The sequence below is a fragment of the Manis javanica genome, chromosome 3, assembly GCF_040802235.1.
Source record: "Manis javanica isolate MJ-LG chromosome 3, MJ_LKY, whole genome shotgun sequence".
NCBI lineage: Eukaryota > Metazoa > Chordata > Mammalia > Pholidota > Manidae > Manis > Manis javanica.
Window position 1 is genome coordinate 206,725,497 of NC_133158.1, and position 18,075 is coordinate 206,743,571.

Genomic DNA, 18,075 nt, shown 5'->3' on the forward strand with positions numbered 1-18,075 from the left:
ACATTCTTCAACAGGTAGAGATGGTCGTTGAGGGTGAGTGAGGAATCGGGGCAGCGGGGTGTGAATCAGAGGTCACCAGGCTGGAATCAGCCCTGAGTCAGAGAGGTGGGAGGAAGCCAGTTCAGGTAGTCTTGGGGTTCCCCACAAGCAAGAGTTTCTTGGGAAGCAGTGAGGCTCAGACTGCTGGCTAGGCCCCTCTCTGTCATCCCTGATCTCCTAGGAGGCCACTGCAAGTGACTGATTTAGAAGCAGACCTGCCTGGAGGCAGGGAACTGGCCCAGAGCTCCCGCTGGGTCCTTTCTGACTGTATAATTCCATATAGAGCACTCGCCACATCAATGCCTCTGCAGACCTTCACTGGCCCACCAAGTGTGTGGGAGCGGGGGAGGGGTCCCACTGCTGGGACTGGGGAAATGACTGTCTGGGTCAGGAGACTATGAGAGGTGTGGTAGAGAAGGGGGTGCCCCACAGAGCTGTATTGGGGTTTCTGAATTTGCTCCAGTGTTTTTGCTTCCCAGAAGTAGGAAAGAGAGCAGGGATGGTTGGAAAGGTCTGAAAATTGCTTTTTGGTTATGCGTGGTTTTGGCAAGAAGGCCGTGGGGTGTGTTCCTCCTTTATCGTAGCTGGCAGCCCGGATTTCCCACACTAAACTGAATAGGAGCCTGAGGCCTGTCTGTCTGGCACCTCCCCCACACATCTCTGGGTAGCTCTTCTTGCTTCAGATCTGTGGGCAAAAGGCCCCCTCTGTGTAATGTTAGCCCAGGAGCACAGCTACCGTCCCAGGCTCATGCCCTCTCCCTGCCCTGCTAGAGCTGCAAGCCCGGCTCGCCCCGGCCACTGTCTCTGTCTCCCCTTCCCCAGACAGGGGAGTCACCTCACCACCCAGGGCACAGCCACCAAAAGCAGCACATGGGTCAGCTGTCCGAGCTGGTCCCCCTTTGCTGGGGGTGAACACTGCTGTTCCTTCCCTTCCGCTGAGCAGGTCACCTGTATGGATGGGTAGCGGCAGCCACAGCTGAGCCATGCCTGATGAGTCTGGGAATTCTTTCGCAAGGCCCACCCTCTGCATTTTATGGAGGAGCCAGTTCAGGGCCTCCGCAACCACAGGACTACTTATAGGCAGCCGGGGTATGGAACCTCGTTCTCCTGATTCCCAGTGAGAGCTCATTTATAACGATTGAACTCTTTGGTTTTTCCAGGGGCTCAGATATGCATGGGGCTAGAATTTGGAAACATTTGTCTGGGCAGCATTTTTTCTTCTTCCAAACTCCAGGTAGATCATTCTGGGCATGTGGCTGGTGTTTACTAAATGCTGTTGCGTAGCCTCTGTCTGTGCGTGACTCCCCTCTCCCCTTTGGGAGGAAGGAGGGGCATATGTCGTAGGAGCTGGTTTATCCCTTCACAGCTCCCATCCTCTAGCTTGCTACTTTTGCCAGGCAGTCAGAAAGGATGGAGCCAGATGGCCACTCCACCACCCTAGGGTTGATTACCTTTGCTTCCTTCCCTTCCCTCAATGCCAAGACCTGAGCAAAGGAGTCAGTCCGTACAGCGCAGTCACCCTGACGAACTGTTAGAGAAATACACAAGATGGTACTGTGTGGAGGGGAGAGAAGTTACATCAAAAATATCTCAGAAAGGAAGACAGCCAACTTTTTATATGAGATACATGGATAGGGGTAGAGAGAGAGAGAGAGAAAAAAGGGCTGGGTAATTAAGTTAATAGGTTTCTTAAAGAATGCCCTTGTGAGTGATGTTCAACACATTCAAGTGTTGACAAGAAGGTATTGAACTTGACACCCACGCAGCGGGCAGAAGCATGCTCTCAGCTCCAACACACCTTCTTTGTCTGAAACTCATAGTAAAATGCAGCTCTGGGTTGTGAAATGTGGCCCAGGGAATCCGTGCTGCAGGGGCTCCAAGGTCAAGCCTCTTGCCTTTTGATAGGGTTGGTGTGGACGAGGGTGGCCACCCTGAACTATGGCCCTGAGATTAGGAGAGCAAATGCTGGGGTCCTCATCTCAGCAGCCTAGAGATGTGGTTATGCCTAGTGAGATCTGGAGATCGCAGAGGCCCACGACACAGTTCGTATCTCTTGTGGGGGGCCAGAAAGAAGCTCTGTTCCTTCCCTCCAAGCCCAAGTTGCTTTGGGGAACTTGGGTCTGATACCCAGGAACATCTATGAGATCCGAGGGGCCTTCCCTGTCGCGATGGATGAGTGGGAGAATCCAGGGTAACACGTGAATACGGGTTTTCCTTTCTCTTAAGTCTGTAATAGGGAGAGAAGCCCCAAATCATTGGCGGGCTGGTGGAAAGAGACCTTGCCTTGAAGGGGGAGGAGGAGTGTGTGTGTGTCTACATATTTGTATTTGAAGAAAACTTTGGGTTGCTGTTGTTTGAAACCACAGGAGCATAAATTACCATTCTTAAAACAAAGGGGCACCTCTTTTTGCCAAGCAGCCTGCCGCAAGGCCTGGGGAAGGACGCGGCTCTTTGCTTGCTGTTGGCACATCAGCCTGCCTTCCTGCCCAGCTGTCACCCAGCCCTCTCCTCACCGTCCCGCTCCTCATCCATCATCTCTTGCTGTTACAATAGGCTCACGCTTATCCGGAGATCAGAGTTTTCAGGCTGAGACCTGAATCTCTGGGACTCCATCACAGTTACAGTGGCCAGGTTTCTAAAGTGGAAAAATGGTGACATGAATGTCTTTGTGAAAGACATTTTCTTTCTTATATTCTTAGCAAAAAACACTTTGAAAACAATGTAACCTAAGTCGATGGCTGTCTGGTCACTCCAAGGCAGCTCATATTAAGGGAGCAACTTAAAAACCTGAATCAACACCGTGGTGAACGAGTTTCCAGCTTGCCAGGAAGGCCAGCACTGCCCCTCAACTAAAGTCATACATGGAGCTGTGTGTGTGTCTAGGGACGTGGTGGAAAGAGTGGGGTGAGGTGAAATTTCCCCTCATTTGAAAATGGCAGTCAAGGAAGGCAATCCCCTCTTGCAGCTGAAAAGTGTGGGTTAGCTCTTTGCTCTTTTTCTTGGCACCAGCCCTTGTGCTGGGGGCTCATTTCTGCCTGCAGAAGCCCAGTTCCCACCCAGGAAATCCCACTGTTAAGGAAATTCTGGGGTGTGCGTACACTCCCATGACATTTCTGTTTCCAGGAAAAGGGAACAACTCGTTGCCTTTCTGCCTAACTCCCAGTGCACATTAGGATGCAGTATTATGGAAAGGGCTCTGGGCTGACCAGGGGACACCTGTGCATCCCACATTCAAGCTTCCAATTCCTCCAATGCTCTCCATGCCAATCCTCCATCCTGGAGACACTGCTCTGTGTCTTTCCTTTTCCTGATTGCCCAGTTTGAGTTTTCTGAGAGCAAACCGAGAAGGTCTTTCAGATTCCCCACTTGCCTGTTTGATGCAGGTGTGTGGCCAGGTTCAGCACAATTTTATTGAGTGCCTATTATGCCTAGAGCCGGGGCTGGGGGATACAGGGCTACAGTTCCTGCCTTTAAGGAGTATTCAGCCCATGGAACGACAGAGCTGCCTGCATCCTATAGTTCCAGACGAAGGACATGCTCTGCTCAGGAGCTAAGAGGGAGCTGTGTTTTATCCCATAAACATGCTGGTTTCAGAGAAGTCACTTCCTCAGGCAATTTCCTATATCTGCTCACCTCCCTGCATAGAAACTGGGGTCACCACATGGACTTTGAAAAAGAATCAGATTCAAGGGCATTGATGAACTTTCAGCTGGGACATCTTTTTGCATCAAACTTTCTGCAAATATGTCTTTTTTTTCCCTTAGAGACTGAACAGAGAAAAGCTGACTTCTTAAAGGTTTGACAACATCATGAAATCAGATCAGCAATATTATGGGTGTATTTCATGTGGACAAACGGTTGTGGGAGAACTGGAAAGCTGGGCAGCTCCTGCAGTAGCTGGGAGCCTGAGTTTGGACTCCAGGGTGGAGCCCTCTGGAGTAGCCACCTTGCTGACATCCTTCCCAGGCTGCCATTACTTGTGGGGGAGGGCGCCAGGGTCCTGGGCTGTTGGCTTTGCGGTGCTGGCCTGTGGCCTCCCTTGACATTGGCTTTGGAACCAGACTTCCCCACCCCTGCGTGGGAGGTGTGAGGGGCCAGAGCCGGGAGGCAGGAAGTGAGTGCGGATGGGCTGCCTGGACAGCTATGCGGGAACAGAGCACATCTGTCTGGGTGAGTCCTGGTGGGGCCCCTCCCCACAACCTTTGCGAGTCTCCCCATTCACCCACCGGGTGTGGGTTTGGGTCCAGAAGGGGAAAATGGTGGGAAAGGAAGGTCTGAAGACAGAGGCTGGAGCTAGGGGTTACCAAGGGGGTATATTCACATGAAAACAAGAACGTCTCTGAGCTCAGGGGGGCAGAGGACAAAGGGCAGGGTGAGAAATGAAAGCAAATAGGTCAGATAGCCTCGCCTCTGGCTTTGCTGTGTCTCCCAAGTACTCAGGGTCCAATGTCTCCAACATTGAGAAGCCGCCCTGACCTCTCGCCGCCCTGTCCACACGGTCTTCCTCCTCGGAGAGCCCAAGCGTCCTGCACTGCAGCCATGCAGCCCCTCAGGTAACTAACTACTCCTTTCCTGTCTTACCTACTAGTACTGAGATCAGAGACCCTGTATCCTTCACCACCGAATCCTCAAAGAGCAGTCGCTCTGTAGAAGTTTGTTGAATGAGTGAGCAATTTTGTGGCCTAAACTGACACAGGGTTTTCTATTTAATCCCGTAATTTTCTCTAATTGGCTTTAAATGTTGCTGGGAAAGCTTATCCCAAGTAGACACCTGGGAGATCTTTGGGAGATAGAATTTGGATCAGACTCCTCCACAGGAATTTGCCTGCAGGCCTGAGGGCAGCCTACCCCTTAGCTCTCTCATAGGGAGCTGAGCAGAAAGGGAAGGCTCATTGTTCTGGAAACTGGACACACACACTGACTGGGCATCATGGCGATTTGCATGTCCTCCTCAGGGCAGTTGGCCCTCCCTCTGTGCAAAGCTCTTACCTGCTGGGTAGCAAGCCAGGAGGGCAGGAAATAGGGATTGTGAGGACTTCTGCACTAACGGAAAGTGCAGAGGGTCCCCATAGCCCTCCCCTCCATCGCCTCTGCCTGCCTGGTTTTCAGTGTGAGGAAAGGAGGTGAGAGTTTGAGTCCCAGCCCTGCTGTGTGGCTGAAGAAGGAGAGTCATTTCTTTGCTCTGGGCCTCAGGGTTCTCATCTGTACAGTGGTAAGGCTGGACTAGGTGACATCTGGGATCCCTTCCATCTCTTACTTTTTACTAGTCTGATAGGATGTTGAGTAGGGACCGTGGCCCTTGATGTTATCACTGTCCCTTGGACGCCTGGGCTGGGGACTGTCTCTTAACTTCGGCTTGGAAAAGGGAGGAAGGGCACAAAAACCTCTGCCCCACCCACTGACCACTGGAGTTAGTCGAGTCCTGCTTGGGCGTCAGCAGGTCTGTGTGAAGGAATCCTAAGCGTTTTTCAAGGTTCTCCTGTTTTTTAATTCTCTAGTGTGTAACACAGTGCCAATAGGAATGAAGGGTTGAAGTCCCAAGGGCTTGGGGCCACAGTGGGCCCCATATACCCTTCTCTAACATTGCTGGCATCACTGTCATTACCAGCATCATCACCACCCATTATTAATATTGGTAAACAATTATTGTTCTTCATTCAGCCGCGCAGTAGCTGAGCAAAGCAGCAAGAAGATCTGACCACAAGAAGCCTACGCTGTCCGGGGCATCTTTCAGGTTAAGGCTGGTTTCTCCTGCCCTTACCCAGGGATTCAATCCGATGCTCAGCAGGAAAGGGGGTCAGCTGCTGAGCGGTGCCATGTGAAGGGCTCTCCTCTCTGGGGGAGGGGCGTTATATTCCAGGCTACTTCTGCTACTGCCCATGTGAGTCCCATTCATCTTTGTAGCCTTACAACGCTGTGGACATGGACACCACAAAGGGGCTCACTAAACACTTATTATAATGATGTCTTTTCATGAATTCATTTGGAGGAGGCCTGGGAGTGCTCAGTGAAGCTGCCAGGAGCTCAGAAACGTATTGAACTCCTTGTCTGAGGCATTTTCCCTGTTAATGCCTCGAGTCCTAGGGCTGCAGACTAGCGTGGGATTGTCCTGGAGCCGGGACGGCAAAGCCTCAGACAGGAGGTGGACAGCTGGCGCCTCCTTCTGGCCCTGCAGGGCTGGAGCAGGCCAGGGGCGGGCTTGTGCGGAACCTCAGCCCCTCGGCTGCCCCAGGGGACCCTCCCTGCCTGGGAGAGGACCCTCCATTCCGAGAAAGCCCAGCTCAAGAGAGCCAATGGAGACCGAGGGAGGCTGTTATGTAACCGATTTAACGCCTTGTCAAAACTGGTGACTAATTGAGACCATTGTGGCCAGATTGGCTCCGCAGTTTTGCTGCTGGTCCCAGGAGGCCTCAGCTAGTCTGTGGCTGGCTCTCACACCCTCTGCTGGCTGGAGCTCCCGCCCCACCAGCCTCCACCGCTGCCCCCTCACGCTCCTCCCCACTTAGGCCCACTTCCCAGGTTCATCCGGTGCCCCACCTTCACACCCCTCCCTGCCCTACAAAAGGTGCCGGGGAAGACCGGGTATTTAGGTCTGTCCCCAGGAGCCATTTGCCTGGGGGTTCACTGGGGTCCTTTCTTTTGCTGCTGGTTAGGGTGAAGCAAGCTCTGGCCACCTGGCCAGGCTGGGGGTTTCGGCTTGCTGCAGTCAGGACTGTTGGGTTCAGAACTCAGCGGCCTCTCTCCACCACCTCCCAAGACAATGGGCTCCAGGGACCATCTGGCCTTGGACCCTGGCCCTGTGGGTCACAGGCTGTCTGGATGATGTTGGGAAGGGGCTGTGTTCGCTGTCTCATTTCGCACTCTTCTTTTTTAGAAAGAGGTGCTTGGCAACTTCAGCCCAATCCTGGTGCAGAAGGCTGTCCTGAGGAAGGCAGGGGTGGAGGGCATTTGCATTTATTTGGAGAGAGTTCATAGAGAAACACAAAGAGGTGTCCGGACAAGTTCCACAGAATTCATAATGATGAGTGCCGGGGATTACTTCCTCTGTGGTTGGGATTAGTCCCATCTTTTAGGGGCAGAAACTGAGGCCCAAAGTAATTGGGTAGTTTGCCAAAGCTGAGCTTTGAACTTACACCTCAGTGACTCAGAAGTCCAGGTTGGTTCTGACACACTGCCTTCCCAAGGCATTCCTGGGACTGGTTCCTGAGGCCCTTGAATGGCTTACACATTTCAGCGACTTCATGGCAACTGCCCAACTGGACCCAGGAAGTCATACTACCTCGTACTCCTGCCACTTCCTTCCGCCGAGCAGTGCACACACGATCTCATTCACTCTCACAGAGCCCCAGGTGGGCTGAGGAGGGGGTGGGGATTGTTGACTCTATCTCCCAAGGAGGAGAGGGAGGCACAGAGAGGGATGTCTGCCTGCTCTAGGTCACACAGCCAGCTGGCAGGGTAACTGGGACCAGACACCAGTCCTCCTTGCCTGCTAGGACAGCTATTTAGCATGGTGGTTGCAGGCTTGAAGAACCCTTGAGATGCAGCAAACTGGGGTGCTCTTCTTGATGAGGGACTCTGCAGCTGAAACATCTCCAAGATAGTTTGGCTTGTATTGAAAAAGGAAATCTGAGATGTGTATAAATTCAGTTTGTCTGAAAAGAGGGAGGTGACTGGACCGATGGTCCCCACAGTTGCTGCCCTCACAGCCAGTTGCTTGCAGCCCTGCATGGTCTCTGCACCCCACCTTCCCTTCCTGGATACCTTGGATGCTGGGAAGCAGCCGTGGTGTAATGGAAAGAACACTGGTCTTGAGGTCATGGGACTCGGGGAGAATATTCACCAGAGGCCCCTAAATTAGTCATTTCACCTCTCAGCTTTTCCATTTTCCACTCAAAAAATGGGGATGCTAACTACATGAAACAGACATTGCATGTGAAAGACTTTATTGTACCCTATGAAGCCTGTACAGAGAGAAACTGCTGGTGTTCCCGTTAGCCCAATTTTATTTCTACTAAACACCTTCTAAATAATGGTTTGGAAGTGGTGGGCCAGAATTGTCCTGGTCAAATGTCTAACTGAGCTACTGTGGCTCTTTGACTTGGTATCTCTTGTACCCAATGTCTGGTACTGACTCAAATGTCAGCCCCACAGGCCCTAGTGTGGGGTTGGCAGACTTCCTGCAAAGGCCCAGGTAGCAAATATTGGAGGGTTGGTGCCCACACATGGTTTGGGTTGTATGTTCTTGGTTTCTTTTCTTACATCTCTTAAAAAATGTCAAAACCATTCTTAGCTCACAAGCGCTACAAGACCAGGCCAATTGTGCCTGTGGGCTGACTTTGCTGCCCTTGGTCTAGTGTGAAGTGGGAAGGGGGACTTTGGAAATGGACAGAAAAGGCCTAGAACTCCAGTTTAGCTATATGCCTTTGGACCACTTGGTTGGTTTGGGGGCCTGCCTGTGGGTGTAATAATGCCTGCTCCAGAAACAGTTGTGGGAGCACTGTGTATAGGGTGCCTGCTGGGCTGCAGATGCCCGACAGGTGGGCATTGATGGCGTTACTAGTGTTCACAGGAGGGAAGGAACTCAGGAGGTGGGCTGGCCTGCCCTGTCCCTGGGGGAAGGGTAAACAGCACTCTCTCCCAGTGCCTAGAATATTGTACAGGGGACCAAGGCTTTGGGGGTGAGCAGGAGTTGGGGGTGGTGGCAGGGGAGAACTGACCAGAGCTACCCAGCCCGGTTTCTTCTCAGGCCCCACCACCTTGCAGGGAGCCCAGCTCTGCCTGTTTGATCAGGTTTGGATGGTTACTAGGCCAGGGGTGTTTGAGATCTTGACTCATCTTTCTGAGAAATACAGGGAGAAGTGACTGATTCTGCAGCTGTAAGAAGAGCCCTACTGTCACCCAGCCATGGACCCTGGAGCCCTCCCTTCTGTGCACTTAGTTGTCCATGGCGGCTTCTGAAGGCTGTAACTCAGTAGTGAGACACAGAGCATAAGGGCCATGTCCTCATAGCCCAAACGCCCCTCCCACCTGTAGTGCTCTGTTCCTCTAGTTAGAAAAAGCCCTTCCATCTCTTCTCAATCTGGTAAACTTAATCCTTTAAAACACAGCTCGAATGTTACCTCCTCTAGGAAGCCTTCTGAGACTACCCAGGCACAGTCCCTCCCTCCCTCTTCTGCCTTCAGGCATTTTGATCATACTCCTACTGTTGTAGCGATTCTTACCCCATTTTACAGATAAGGAGGCTGAGGCCGAGAGTAGATAAACAACCTGTTCAAGGTCACCTAGCTGTTAAGTGGTCAGCCTGGGATCTGAGTTCAGGTAGTTTGACTCCAGTGCCCAAACTCATAAACATTAAATTACATCATCACCCTTACACTACTTACAATTACCCCAAACTCTAATGATGAATTTATGGGTCTATAAATGCCTCAAGAGAGTGGAGACCACAACTTAGTCATCTTTGTTTCTCTAGAATGTAGCACAGTGCTATGCACATAGTAGGTGCGTTGTGGATGCTTGTGGAATGAATGTGAATGAAGAGGCTGTGGGGGTTGAGGTCACTGAGAAGGTGGGATGCCTGGGGAGAGGGAACTGAGACCAGTAGGGAGGCAGCTGAGGGGGTGGGGAGCACTTGACCCTGGGGTGGAGGAGGGGATTCCTGCACCAGCTGCCACACCATTTTGGAATCACAAACCTGGCAGGAACAACAGAACAACAGTCCTGACCTGCTACTTAGCAAGCATCTTCAATACACTTCATAGGCAGGCATTGTGAATCCAGAATAAACAATGGCCAGTTGGAATCCCTACCCAGCTCCCTAGGCAGAGCCTCCGTTGGTCCTTGCAGGATAAACTTCAGCAGCATTCACCCTGGAGGCAGGGCCTGGACTCCCAGCGCTGTAGATTTGGAAGCTTGCCAGCCTGCTGTGAGTCTGGGGGTTAAAGCACGTTGTGTGTGCGTGTGTGTGTGTGTGTGTGTGTGTGTGTGTGTGTGTGTGTGACCTCTCCGGCGCCTCGCACCTCCGTACCTCCGTTTACAGCAGGCGGGCTTCCCAGAGGATCGCTTTCAGGTGAGCAGGACATGTTCAGCTCACCCAGCGTCTGCGTCTCCTCCTTGCTCTCTCGGTCCACAGGGCAGATCCAAACCCTGGGCGCTCCCAGCAAGCCCAGGTGGGCCTGTGAGGTCATGCTTCCTGTTACACCTTGCAGGTGGCCCTCACCTGGGGAGCCACGGGGCCACAGAGACAGGGGGCATGGGGTGGCTCACGGGGGAAACCCCTTTACACGTTCACAGTCCCCTCTGGAGACCAGCTGCGCTCCTTGAAGCCAACCGGAAAGCTCTTTTCTCCCCGGAAGAGGTCCAAAGCCCGTGGCTGCTGACACAGGGAGGAGGCGGGGGTGTGGGGGGAGGCGGGGAGAGTGAGAAGACCCCCCTGCAAGCTGCGTTCATGCAAAATGCATTTCCCAACGTAGCCCTCTGGCCTGTCGGAGCCCCTTCTGCTCACTGCTCTGTTTATACATGATAGACAACTAATTAACATCCAAACCTCTTGAAAGGTCTTTTCAGAGGTAATGTTCTGACAGATTATGTCAGCAAGGAGCACTGATTTGTCTAAGCATGGATCACATTGTTTCAGATTGAATGAGGTGAATATTAAACTGCTTTAAATGTACTCTTCATAAAGTACTAATTACACACTCCCAAGGGAGAACAGCCAAGGAATACTAAACAGCAGAGAAGTCAACAGAAGGTTCTTTTTATAGTATGTTGCTGGGCTCTGTTTTTCTGTCTCCTTTCTCGCACGCGCGCTCTCTCTCTCTCTCTTTTTTACAGTAAAATCACAGCACGCTAAAGAATACACATTTATAGCACAATGCTTCTCATCTAATTATATGGCAATCATTAGTTTTAAGCTGGATGCATTATATTTTCTTTGATATATTATGCCTGAGGCATAACTGCATTTATTGCTGCTACTGGCAGATTTTAGTCCCCAACCCCCTTTCTAAGCCCCAACTCCTCTCTACCTCCCAACACTTTAACAAATTATTTAACCCCTACTGTTAGTCTGCTTATTGTTTCAAAAAAAAAAAAGTAATTTAATTGGCAAAAATGGGGGAAACAACACACCTTTTGTTAATTTAAAGGAAAAAAAAAAAAGGAAACCTGATGTGTTCTCGGAGCTGTACAATCTTTTATTAACCAGGTAATGTCCTAAATATACAATCTCTGCTCCCCACCCCAGTGAAATTCCTTTGTAACAAATTCTACTGGATCACACTGAATTCCTACTTGGCTGAGCTTCATTGTCCCTCAGGGAAAGAGATATTTATATGTATATAAATATATATCTATAAAAGCAACATGGGGTGGAAAATCATGTGGCAGAGAACATTCCAGCAAAAATGCAGGGTGGCCCTTCAAAATGCCTGTCTACCGATAATAGCCAGAATTCTGCTCTATCAGTTTTTCTGGGTATTTTTGACACCAGCTGTTGCCCATGGTTGAGAAAAAGCAAGATCAGTTTGGAGGTGTCCTAGATTGTAGGAGTCTCAGCCTGGAAATGGGGAAAAGGCCAAGTTCTACATGGATAGCTGACCCAAATGGCTCCTTCTTGGTCAGTCCTCCAGGTATGCCTCTGAAGATAAAAGAGACTGCAGGGTCCCAAAGTGGTAGAATTACTTCTGTGTAAGTAGCAAAGTGGGACCCCATCTCCTTACTATGATCTTTCTCTTCCTCCCCCGACACCGAATCAAAGGACAGTGGCATCTTGGAGCTGAAGGGATTAGAGATTTCCTATCCAGCTGAGGAACCTGGGTCAAGGGGGCACAGGTTTGCCAGCTGTTCAGGCTGGGCCCTGGGGTCCTGACTCCCAGGTCAACATTCTTTCCCCTTCAAACAGAGTAACTCCAAGCAACTCTTCCCTCCCAAGCATGACCAAGGGCAAAGGAATAAAATGACAGCATGCTGTGGGCTGAATGTTTGCGTCCCCTCTAAATTGGTATGTTGAGACTCTAACCTCGAGTGTTCTGGTATTTGGAGGTGGGGTCTTTGGGACCCTTATGATGGCATTAGTGCCTTATTAGAAGTGAGATGAGAAAGCTTGTTTCCTCTCTTCTTTCTCAGCCACACGGGGATATAAGGAGAAGGTGGCTGTCCCCAGATGCTGGATTTGCCGGACTTGATCTTGGACTTCCCAACAAGCCTCCAGAACTCTGAAAAACAAGTGTCTGTTTCTGAAGTCACTCAGTCTATGGCGGTTGTTATAGCAGCCCAACTAGAGGCACAGTTATCTCCTGTGAGAGCTGAAAGAAGTGTGGAAAGTCACCTAGTCCAGCCCTTCCTCTGGTTGCTGCTTGAATCCTGTCCCCAGTGTCCCCAACCAAGACTTGTTTACCCTGGGCTCTGGCTCCTCTGGAGATGGATGGGTTGGTGATCAGTGGTCAGATAGTAAATGTGCCACTCTCATGGCTGGAGCAGTGCATGCTGGGGCTGGGTGCCTGGGTTCAGATCCTGTCCTGCCCATCCCTGATGAATGACCCTTGATGACTTAACCCTTCTTTGCTTGTTTCCTCCTCATCTGTAAAATGGGCACAATACAAGTGCAAACCTTATAGGGTTGTGTGAGGCTGAGATGAGGTAATATGTGTCAAGCAGTGCTTACCCTGATAAGCTAACTAGGGGAAGTTCTTCTATCTCCCCAGACTAACTGCATGGTTGTTTCACCTGAGGACCCATGGAACAAGATTAAATTTTTTCCTATGTGACTGCTTTCAACCATTTCATTCATTCATTGCTCAGATTTCACTAGGTGGCCCCTTCATTCCAGGTATATTGTGCCAGGAAAGGAGAGACACGTGGAAAACCCCTGCTCCCTGGTCACACAGAGTTCACACCCCAGAAGAACTAATAATTTGTCCTCAGAGCTTCTCTTTCCAGGGGAAATGCTTATCAGGTTCTTTTCCTCACTTAACTTTTTCTGGCCCATTTTCCTAATGTGAAATCATTCAAAGATATATACCAAGGTTGAAGAGAAGATGGTAGCAAATCTGAGCTTCAGTCTAGGACACGCCTGGGTCCATTACCCAGACACCCTATAGTGCTCACTACTTGAGTCTGAATTCCATTGAGTGGAATGGGGCCCAGGTATGGATGGATTTTCTTTTTTTTGAAGGCTCCCCATTCTTGAATCTGACACACATGTGTGCACATGTACACATCTATTTGTGCATGTGCATGCATGTCCACACCACCAACCCTGCCACCCTGGGTAAATTGAGAAGGCTGCCTCCAGATCTGTCCACTTCCTGGGACGCACCTTCCACTCCACTGCTGACCCCATTCTCCTGCGGGCTCCCCTCAAGTCCAGGTTATTCTCTGCTCCATCTGCTGGCTGTGAGCTGCTGACATGTGGGCCCTCCAGAACACATTAAGTTACTGACCGTCCCACTGCCCACTCTGGCTGTCTATAGCTCCCATCACTAATGCTGCTAAAGGTAGCACAGTGGAAAATAAACTTGACTTTGTCATTCTCATGCCAAGACTCCTTCCATAGGATCCCCCATCTCCTTCAGGGTCACGTGCAAGCTTCCTAGCTGGTAAGCATGTGTGCATGTGGACCTCTAAATCAACACTGTGCCAGGCACTGGTCTGAACGCCCATGGATACTAGCCCCACATCTGGGGTGGGCTCTCCCCACAAGCTGTGGCAATCACAGCGCTTGCACATCTCCTTTTCTAGACTCTGAAAACACCACTGCATTTTATCTATTTTGTTATCTAACCCAGGGCCTAGTTCAGAGAGGGTTTGGTGAATGTGCAACTGGGACCCTCATTTAAGGCCAAAGGGAGTGTTCATATTGGTGGAATTATGGGTGGTGCAGGTGTATTTTTGAGAATGAGCTCTTGCCTCACACCAACAGATATAGGTACCATCTGCTTGGCCTAACTTAATGGACCAACTAAATACTCCCTCTTCCTCCTGAAAGCCCATGCCTCCTGCCCCAGAGTCAGGCCTTCCTTGACCCTCACCCTGGGTCTCTGCCTAGTCGTGTAGCTGTGATGAGGCCATCCAGTGATGAGGACGTGCCTTCAGGGTCGGACAGACCTGGCCATACACCTCTGAGTGACCGACAGGTAATAGCACACCTGCCAGCATAGTGGTAGATTCTGGCAAAGGTGACTCCCTGTACGGATACCGTTTCTGCCCTCAGGAAGCTTGCAGCCTCATGGCAATTTATTTAAATCTATGACTACTGGCTTTCTCACTTACCAAAGGGGCCTCACTACACCCATTCCACAGGGTGGCTATGGAGATTGAAGTAACACATATAGGGTGCTTGGCATGGAGTTAACATTCCATAAAGTTTCTAAATGGGCATTCTTCTGTACCCCAACAGGTGCATGAAGAAAGTGGCCTGTACAGACAGGAATACCTGTGCTCATATCTGCAGCGGTGTGATCTGGCTGTGACACATCCCCACGCCTGGTGGTCACCAAGAACGGAGGAGGTGTTGGTCCCGATGGTGGACATGTCACTGGCTCAGGGGGTGGCAGTGCCTAGGGGAACCCCATGTGAAGGTGCTCTCTTTTTTCCTCTAACACATTGACTTATGGCCGGGGTGTCACTTTCCCCCTTGGCACAGCATCTTGCCCTCCTTTCTATCTCCTTCTCTCTCCTTGCTCACAAATGCCCAGCACTCCCACCACCACCCAAACCCAGCTGGGTTTCGACATGGGCTTTGAAAGAGACAGAACTGGGTCTGAATTATTGCTCCTGTAACCTCATAGTGTGTGGCCTTAGGCTAGTGACTTAATCTCCCCATGCCTCAGTTTCCTCATTTGCAAAGTGGGAATAATAATAACCTCATGACCTCATTGTGGGATGGAGGGATGGGAAGCATGTCCCACGCAGTGCAAGGCATGCCAGCCCTCTGCTCATGCAGGCTTCCAGTTACCCCGTAAGTCACACAAGGTATTGTGGGATTGATGGATTCTCTACCCTTGGGAGCACTTGCATTTTAAAAGAGACACTGGGACTGCTTCATAAAGCACAATTAAGTAGACGGGGGTGAAACTTCAGGAGAAGCAGTCAGGTAGAGGGAAGAGACATTTTGGGGGCAGGAAGTGGCCTTCCTTTGCTTCTGAAATCACACCACTTAGACTAGCAGTTCTCAGCCTAAAAGCTGTGACACGCTGGTGGGGGACCAGCAGTTGTGAGATGTATCACAAACAAATATGTTACTAATAATAAAGTGTCGCAGTTTTCGAATAATCCCCCCCATTTTTTTTTTTTTGTAAATTAAAGGGAATTCAAGGTTATCTGCATAATATCATCATACCCAGCTCACATTCCTACATCTTTTCTCAAATGGGATAGAAAAGGGTGCATTCTGGGACCGAGCATACCCTGGGTATGGATGTCCGTGGTGATGCCCGGCCTGGTGGAAATGGCAGTTCCAAGTCACTGGCTTGGGGAAGAACACAAATATGAAAGCTTTTGAGAAGCTTAAAAACACTAGATATACTGCATAGTGAAAGAAAAGTATGGCTCACTGCCTTCTGCAACTGCATGGCTGACTCTCACGACAGTATCGTGCAAGCAGCCAGACGCAAAAGAGCTGCCACTATATGGTTCCATTTACATGAAGACTAACAACAGGCCTGACTGACCGGCAACAGTCAGAATCATGTTACCTCAGGGGTGGGGATATTGACGTATCAATAAGGAATGTGGGAACCTTTTGGGCGTTGGAAATATTCTATGTCCTGATCTTGGTGGTGGTTACATGATGTTATGAGTTGAATGTTTGTGTTCCCTTCAAAATGCATGTGTTGAAACCCTAATCCCCAGTGTATTAGGTGGGGGAGTGGTTTGGGAAGTAATTAGGATTAGAGGAGCTCATGAGGAAGGGGCCCTCATGAAAGGACTAGTGTCCTTAGGGGAGCCACAGGGGAGTTTGCTGCCCCCCCCCTCCTTGCTCTCCTCCACGCAAGCACACTTCGAGAGTCAGCTCTCACAACCCAGAAGAAAACTCTCACCAGGACCCAGCTACACTCGCTGCACCCTGATCTCAAGCTTCCAGCCTTCAGGACTATGAGAAATAAATATTATAAGCCATCCAGTCTATGGTATTCTGTATAGTGGCCTGAACAAAGACAATGGGTAAAAAATCATGAAGTTTTACACTTAAGATCTGTGTACTTGATATATGTACTTACAACTTCATAAAATATTTTGGAGATGCACCTTAGAATCTTGGGCACACACCTGTCAGGGTTTCCCTTCCCACTGGAAGTTCCCCAAATGTCCCAGTGCCTTGGGTGAGGATGCTTAATGAGGGAGTTCTGGGAGCCCTGGGGTGGCACAGGCCGATTCCGGCAGGCAATGACTGCCCACGAGGTTCTCGGTGGCTCTGCACATCTCAGAGCCACCTCCTCCTGCCTGACAACTTTTTGGGGTTGATATTTCAGCCTCATTGGTGCCCAGTGCGTGCAGAGGCTAGACCCTCATTAGATATCTCATTTCTCCCGCAAGACAGCTCCTAGCAGAGTAAGCGCCCTTGTGTTACCGCGCAGTGTGCTGCGAAGTGGTCCTTGCTGGGGTTGGGCGCAAGCCTCCCAGAGCAGCTGTGGTGGAGGGTGCTAGGCACCAAGATGGCACCTCCCACCCCGTATCCTTGGCCACAGGATGCTGAGGTGACTCCCAGCCACCCATGTGGAGTTCATTTTGTTTGCTTTGTGTTTTGCTCCTCACCCACCCCTTCCGTTGCCAAGGAAACAGTGACGCAGCCTCAGCCTTGGGTGGGGCCTCAGGCTCAGTCAGTGCGGAGTCTTTTAAGGCAATAGTGGTTCAGTGAGTCCCAGGTGCTGGAGAGCTGTGCACGGGGAGGGGGTGGCGATGCATGGGGAGGGGAGGGGGGACCCGAAAGGCTAGGTGGCTGGTTTGCTGTTGGCTGGTGGCGCTCAGGGTGCAACTTTTCACTCAGAGCTTCAGGAAGCCCACCCTTGGCAGTGTCACCAGCAGATACAAGGCAGGTGGCTCTGGAGGTCAAAGGAATAGCCTTTCCCATCCCCGTCCTTGTGTGGCCTGAGACAGCTGGTCTCCACGGCTCCAGCAGGTCCGAAGTCTCTGCAGACCAGTCACCTCAGAAGCAGGCCAAACGGGTTTCTGGGCACCGGGCACGCATTGGTGGATAACTGGGGCGAGGCGATGGCTGCGAACTGATTCCAGCAGACCCTTCGCAATGTGCGCTGCGGCTCCTGTTCCCCCAGGGATGAGTTCCCTCGCTTTCCACCCCTACCTGCCATCACCAGCCATGCCGGGACCGGGACCCTAGGCACATCCTGGCCAGCATGTTCTCTCTTCTGTAGCCTCCACTCCTGCCCAGCTGTCAACCTTAACCCGTCCTGGCCTCCCTCAGGCCCCTGCTCCTTGCACAACCAAGACGCCCACTTCCAAGGCCAGAAGGCAGGCTGGTCTGCAGGACTGGCGACCTCACTGCCGTGGGGTTTGTCCTGTGGCCTCTCTGTTGGAGGCCCTGTTGGTCTGGGCGGATAATTTTTGTGAGGGTACCCTGAGTTCTGTTCTGGACCCGAGCCACCCCTCGGCCTGGTGAGCCTGGTGTCTCCGTCCCTCCTGGCTCCAGCCCCCTGTTCTTTCTCCTGCTCTGTGAACCCCCCTCCAAAGTCTGAGTGGAAGGCATAGTTTCCCCGCTGTGTAGCTCCCTCACCCCCCTACCCCCACCCCCAGCCTCCTCTCCTCTCCTTTCCCCTATCACCCAGTCTCAAGCCTTGGAGTTATTTTTGATTCTTCTTTCTCCTTTATCAGCCTTATCTAGTCACTTATCAAATTCTGTCAGTTCTTCCTTCAAAATATCTCTAGCATATGTCCTTTCCATTTTTAAAAATAAGTTTCGTTGTTTTTAGTATAAAAGAGAAATATGCTCAGTGTGGAAAATTTAGAAAATACCAATAATTGGAAAGAAGGAAATTAAAATGACCCATAATCGCTCCAGCCCTAGCTACTATTACTTTT

General features: G+C 50.9%; 1 protein-coding gene and 1 long non-coding RNA gene across 9 annotated transcripts in view; one reads left to right on the forward strand and one right to left on the reverse strand.

Annotated features, from left to right (window-relative positions):
* The window catches only part of LOC140848556 (uncharacterized), a 44,895-nt gene extending 28,706 nt beyond the window's left edge, over window positions 1-16,189 (forward strand). Inside the window, exons 1-5 of one of the 3 annotated variants that reach the window (XR_012129646.1) lie at window positions 3,857-4,209; window positions 4,473-4,592; window positions 11,942-12,040; window positions 12,166-14,174; window positions 14,438-16,189. This is a non-coding gene — a long non-coding RNA (uncharacterized lncRNA). Of the gene's footprint in view, window positions 1-3,856; window positions 4,210-4,472; window positions 4,593-5,700; window positions 6,004-11,941; window positions 12,041-12,165; window positions 14,175-14,437 lie in introns of those variants that run through there. The other 2 variants (XR_012129647.1, XR_012129648.1) reach the window with 2 other exon arrangements.
* The window catches only part of PEBP4 (phosphatidylethanolamine binding protein 4), a 219,125-nt gene that overhangs the window by 31,386 nt on the left and 169,664 nt on the right, over window positions 1-18,075 (reverse strand). The gene's annotated exons all lie outside the window — the stretch shown is intronic.